Source organism: Equus quagga, chromosome 5 (genome assembly GCF_021613505.1).
Source record: "Equus quagga isolate Etosha38 chromosome 5, UCLA_HA_Equagga_1.0, whole genome shotgun sequence".
In the NCBI taxonomy this organism is placed as follows: Eukaryota; Metazoa; Chordata; class Mammalia; order Perissodactyla; family Equidae; genus Equus; species Equus quagga.
Window position 1 is genome coordinate 27,656,898 of NC_060271.1, and position 6,000 is coordinate 27,662,897.

At 45.1% G+C, this 6,000-nt stretch overlaps 1 protein-coding gene across 5 annotated transcripts in view; it reads right to left on the minus strand.

Annotated features, from left to right (window-relative positions):
* The window catches only part of PHACTR4 (phosphatase and actin regulator 4), a 93,999-nt gene extending 89,054 nt beyond the window's left edge, over positions 1 to 4,945 (minus strand). For 3 of the 5 annotated variants that reach the window (XM_046660800.1, XM_046660796.1, XM_046660794.1), the window contains exon 1: positions 4,826 to 4,945. The gene's annotated coding sequence lies outside the window, so the exon portion shown is untranslated. The remainder of the gene's footprint in view (positions 1 to 4,825) is intronic. The other 2 variants (XM_046660801.1, XM_046660802.1) reach the window with 2 other exon arrangements.
* Between the last annotated feature and the right edge of the window lie 1,055 nt (positions 4,946 to 6,000).

Genomic DNA, 6,000 nt, shown 5'->3' on the forward strand with positions numbered 1-6,000 from the left:
ATTTAAAAGTACCTAGATCAAAGTGTGGGTACAGAATAAGCAGCTGGTAACTACTCCAATTTCAACTTCCATCTCCATCACTTCCAAAAATGTCTTCTCCCATCCTTCCTTCATGTTTCCTTTTCAGGGCTCCCCTCTCTATGAGCTGTAGATTTAATCTCCTCCCAAGCCTTCTCTATCATCTCCCTTTTCTCTCGTGCAGATCTTCAATATCTGCCTCTCTGCTAGCTTCTTTTCCTCTTCCTTTCAACATGTCAAACCTATTCCATCCTTTAAAATCAGAACAAAAAAAGGCCCTCTATCCTGCCTCTTTTTAGCACGTGCTCTAAATCTCTCTCCTAGACCCTCTAACCTCCCCTGAAGACAGCAAGCAATTACGTTTCAACACAGATTAGATTATATCAACTACCTGCTTGAAATCCTGAGATGGTTTAGCATTTCCCCAATCGTAATCTTTAGCAAAGCATTTTGAATGCTCAGCACCCAGCCATCAATCTTTCCTTTCACCAGCCATTGTACTCTTCAATTCCTCAACCCCAGGGGTCCAGAGACCCCCTAAGTATTCCACAACTTTCTAAAACTATATGCATATGTTTGCTTATGTGCAGTTTTCTGGAGTGAAAATCTTCTGCTCTTCTCAAATTTTCTAGAGGGGGTATCTGAACCAAAAAACGTTAAAAACCAACTGCAATACCCTCTAGCCATACCAGACTACTCACTCCTTCCCAGACACACACCTTATACTTTCCCATCTCCATTCCTATGCTCAAGCTGCCCCATCTGGCTGGAATAACCTTAATTGTAACTGGTCTCCCTGGTGAATTCTTATTTATCCCTCAAGAACAAGCTCCAAAATCACTTCCTCTATAATGCCATCCTTCACTGTCTACCAAAACAGCCATTCAGTCCCTTACCTATATTATAACATGCCTCTATTTAACACTCACCATGCTGTTAGGTGTTGTAATGTAAGCTTTTCAAGGCAGAGACTATACACCTTCACATCTTTGTGCTGCCAGAACACAACCCAGATCCTAGCACACAATGGGCAAAACAGAAAATCTGCTGACGAAAAGAACTATTTTGGCTTTGCATTTGTGTTCTGGTATTCTCTACAATCGTCCCTGCACACTTTGTTATTCATTCACTCATTCAACAAACATTTACAAAGTTCCAATGAAATACCTGGAGCCGTGTGCTGCGCAGTAAGGATGTAGACTAGGACCTAGTCCCTGCCATTAAGACAGTCAACTGTGACAAGGTAGAACAAATAATAATGGTCTTATTTGACAAGTGCCATAAAAGCGGTCCACATAAAAGGTTACAGTAGCCCATGTAAGGATGCGACTAACAGTCACAGAGGCGCTGGCCTGGCGGCGCAGTGGTTAAGTTCCTACATTCCACTGCAGCGGCCCAGCGTTCGCCAGATCGGATCCCAGCTGTGGATCTACACACAGCTTGTCAAGCCATGCTGTGGCAGGAGTCCCACATATAAAGTAGAGGAAGATGGGCACAGATGTTAGCTCAGGGCCAGTCTTCCTCAGCAAAAAGAGGGGGACTGGCAGCAGATGTTAGCTCAGGGCTAATCCTCCTCAAAAAAAAAAAAAAGTCACAGAAGTTAACATCAGACTCTCTTAGACCAGAGAATCCATCCATTCTCTTTGTCTCTTTCTAAACAATCTTCTTCCAGTGGTCCTTTTCCTTTTCTAATAGTAGGAACAATCATTTACTACAGGAATTTGAAGGGTATAATGCAACCAAATTCTTACCCTACTCGCTTCTGGAAACAATTCCACAAGCTAGGTAGAACAGGAATCATTACCCTCAAGTTAAAGGTGAGAAAACTAAAGTTCAAAGAGGTTACTGCTCAAGGTTGCACAGGAAATAAGGGGATTTTATTTATTTAGTACTTGCTTACTCTACGACTCCTCCCTCCACTCCTCTCCCCCGCATCCCCAATCAGTCTGTAAGCCCCAAGAGGGAAAAGACTTGTTCTCATTGTTTTGTCCTCAGAGTCTACAACAGTGCTCAGAACACAACAGCCTTTCAATAAACATGTGTTGATTGAACGAATGGATGTATTTGAAAATAAAGTAGACCAACAGCAAAATGCACAAAAGAAAAAAGTTCCTTCCCATTACGGCGGCATAATAAGAGATTTCTAACAGGCTTCTACTAGTTAGAAAGGCTAGACTAATTGTATTGACTCAATTCCATTGGCATGTTATGCATTTTACCTAAGAAGAATTTAAGTAAGGGAAGTGAAGTGGGTTTCTATTTCTGATGTTATATTCTTGGCATGTACTGACATAAATCCAAGACTTAAACTGCAGGTTTGAAACTGATTAAAAGTTTTTATTAAAAGCAAAAACTAAAGAAAGCATTTTCTTGATGAATCTTGACTCTGGCTAGGAAAGCATCTGAATTTCAGTTCTTTCTTCAATGTTAGCTGAAGCAACCAAAGCTATTGTATGTATATATGTTCTCCAACATATTTCTTAATAAAACTTTAAGCAAAGATTAGTCAAAACCTTTTAGTAAAAACCTTTTACTAATGATTAGTCAAAACCACAGCACAGGGGGCTGGCTCGGTGGCACAGCGGTTAAATGCACACGTTCTGCTTCAGCGGCCCAGGGTTTGCTGGTTGGAATCCCCGGTGTGGACACGGCACCACTTGTCAACCCATGCTGTGGCAGGCGTCCCACATATAAAGTAGAGGAAGATGGGCACGGATGTTAGCTCAGGGCCAGTCTTCCTCAGCAAAAAGAGGAGGATTGGCAGCAGTTAGCTCAGGGCTAATCCTCCTCAAAAAAAAAAAAAAAACCCACAGCACAGTAATTCACCACCCTTCCACCCCAGGGCTTCATACCATTGCCATTCTGCCTAGGCACAAGCAGTCAGGGCAAACCATAACACAAGGTGATGAGACCAACGTTCAGTGTGACGTATGGTTCAGTATGACAGTGTTTATAGTTCTAGAAACTCCAGTTCCCTATAAATCAATTTGTGCTCTGATTGGAAAATATTTCCATTATTTTCCCCCAATATTTAAATTTTAGCAAGTCACAAACTGTGGGTAGTATAATAAGTAACTGCAATAGGTGTAAGGCAGTGGAAAGAGGACTGGACTTGAAGTATGGTTTACCCTACAATTCCCTATCTAGGTTAACTGTGTGACCTTGGGCAAGTCATTTAACATTTCCGAGGGTGTAAATTTAACATTTATCACCTGTAAAATGAGAGAACAATCACCTCACAGAAGTGTAGTGAGAATTAATTACATAATGTATATCAGCTATTTTCAAAAAATAACACTGATAGCATCCTCATGTTTGAACAAATAAGTAACAAATAAGTAAATTAGCAACTGCTGTTCCTTATTTTTAAAACGTCTACAGCAATTCTGTGGATGCTTCTTCAAAACACAGCGAGGAAAATACAAATAATCCTCGCTCGCTGCTGGATTAAAAACTGAAGAACAACTGCTTTGAAGACCTCCATCCCTATAAAATATCACCAACAATCTGGGATTCTCAGAGTAAATCACTTCCATTGTGAGATCTCTAATCAAGTACAAAAGCCTTTATTTGCCTCCCTATTAACCTATATAACTTCAATAACCTTTCCTGATTCAGGTAAAGGGGCCCTGGTTGTCTTGAAACACTAATGAATCTTTTTTTCAAAAGAAGTATCTGCAATGGCCCTCAGAAAGCTTTATCTTAAGCCGAATCTAGCAATGCACTCGTCCACCGGGACATGAAGTTACCCCTATCTAACAGAATGTGATCAAATTCACACGATTCATCGGTTGCAATAAGTAGCAACTAGGTCTTTTCCCTCAAACTGGCTTCGTTTCTTTTAACTTCGAGTGCTTTCTAGAAGCCACTAGGTTTCTGGTTTCTCTACAAAGTAGATCTTTCTATTAAGGGAGGTTTGCTTTCAACTTTTTGTTTTAAGCAGAGGAAATAGGAAAGGGATCGGGGGGTTCGGGGACGAGGAACCGGGGGGCTGGATGAAGTACTGTAGTCCTTTTCTGCATGCAATGAATGGAAAGGCTGCTCGCTGCCCTATAAATCACTTTCTCTCCTCGGAGATCCGAGAGGTGTGTGAACTACCATTATGCCCATCCGCATTGGTTCTTCGGTTCCCCGATCACAGCTGCGACCTACACAGACAACGCAGCAAATTCGGTCCCCTCCCAGTTTCCCCGAGAGGGGGTCTCACTTCTTTTCCACAGGCTCATTCCCCTACCGAGAAGAACGCCTGCAGGAGATCCGTGCCCCGACGCCGCGGGGCTGACGTTTAGGAGTTGGACAATAACCTCGAGGTGTTCAACAGAAACTCCGTCTGCCTAGAGCCTCCGTTCTGCCCAGCCGGGATGCGGAGGTCTAAGAGAGCTCGGTTTTGAAAAATGGACTTTGACCCGATCCAGTTACTGTAACCGGATCCCCAGGGATCGGTCCCCGTCTGGGACTGGATGGGCGGGCTCCTCCGAGGAGGCGACTCCACGCACGGGCACAAAGGGGCACAAAGCAGCCCAGACAAAAGGGCCCCGCCAAGTCGCGGGGGCGGAGAGGGCGAGCCTGCTCTGGGCGCGCCGCGGGCGGAGAAGCCACGGCGGGACCGGAGTGGGAGGGCGGCGGCAGAGGAGGAGGCGGCGGCCCGGTCCGTCCCGCCCTGGCCCGACGCGACCGCGGCCCGGGCCGTTACCCTCGCTGGACCGAGACCCCCTCGCGGAGCCAAGAACGCGGTCCGAGCCTATGAGACGCCCGAAGCCCGACTCCGCGCACTTCCCGCTCACTCTCTCTAGCTAGCTGAACTCACCTGGGTCGCCGCCGCCGCCGCCTCCTCAGACTCCACTGTAGTTTCCCCCGGAAATCCTACCTGGCCCGCTGGCCGCCAGAGCCTTCGGCCCCCAGGACGGGGGGGAACAGGGAGCGGGCCGGACAGTGAGGGGGTAGGAAGTGCCGCTGCGGGGGCTCACGGGACTTGTAGTCTCCAGCAGAGGCCAGTTGTATCGCCGGCTGGACAAAATGGCGGGAACCCCTCGCTCTTTGCTCTCCGGGCGGTCGGCCCCACATGGCCTCTCTGGGCATGCGCCACCCGCTGCCGGCGTCCTGCGTGGAAAAAAACTTCGGCGTCTTTCCTGGTACCGAGGAGAGCAAAGGTCTCTGGACTTTGAGAGAACAAAGTTCAGTACTGGGCTCCAGGCGGTGCCTAAGGAGGGAGCTGATGTAAGTGTGTTGTTTTAGAAAACTGTGTCCAGTCCCTGTCTGGCTAAATTTCAATTATAATCTCCCCAAAAGGAAAACTATTGAGGGCCAATCTGAAGTGCAAAAAACTTAGAAGCAAGTTACCCTCAATTTTGTGCATAAGGAAGAAACTCAGGAATCGTTCTTGACACCTCTTTCAGCCGATTAAGTCCAGTTATTCTGCATCTCAAATATCTCAGTTCTTTCCACTTTCTCCACTACTATAGCTGTGAGGAAGCTACTGTCACCTCTCTCAGTCTGGCTAGTTTCAGGCCTCCAGGCTATCAGCCTCTAAACACCTTCCTTGATGCTGCCGAGGATCTTTCTAAATGCCAAACCATTGTGTCACAACCTAAATTAGACCTAAGTGTACAACCTAAAGCTACAAAACTTCTAGAGGAAAGCACAAAAGAAAAATCTATGTGACCTTTAGAAACACAATCCATAAAAGAAGAAAACTGATCAATTGCACATCATCAAAATTAAAACTTTTGCTGTTTAGGACCCTTATGAAATGAAAAGGCAAGCCACAGACTTGGATGAAACAGCAGCAAAACCTATATCCAACAAAGGACTAGTATCTAGAATATACAAAGAACTCTTTCAACTCAATAAGACAAACAAATAAGACAAGTTTAAAAAATGATTTAAACAGACACTTTTCCAAAGGAGATAAACAGATGGCAAATAAAAACATGAAAGATGTTAGGGAAATGCCAGTTAAAACCACAATGAGATAACACTGCA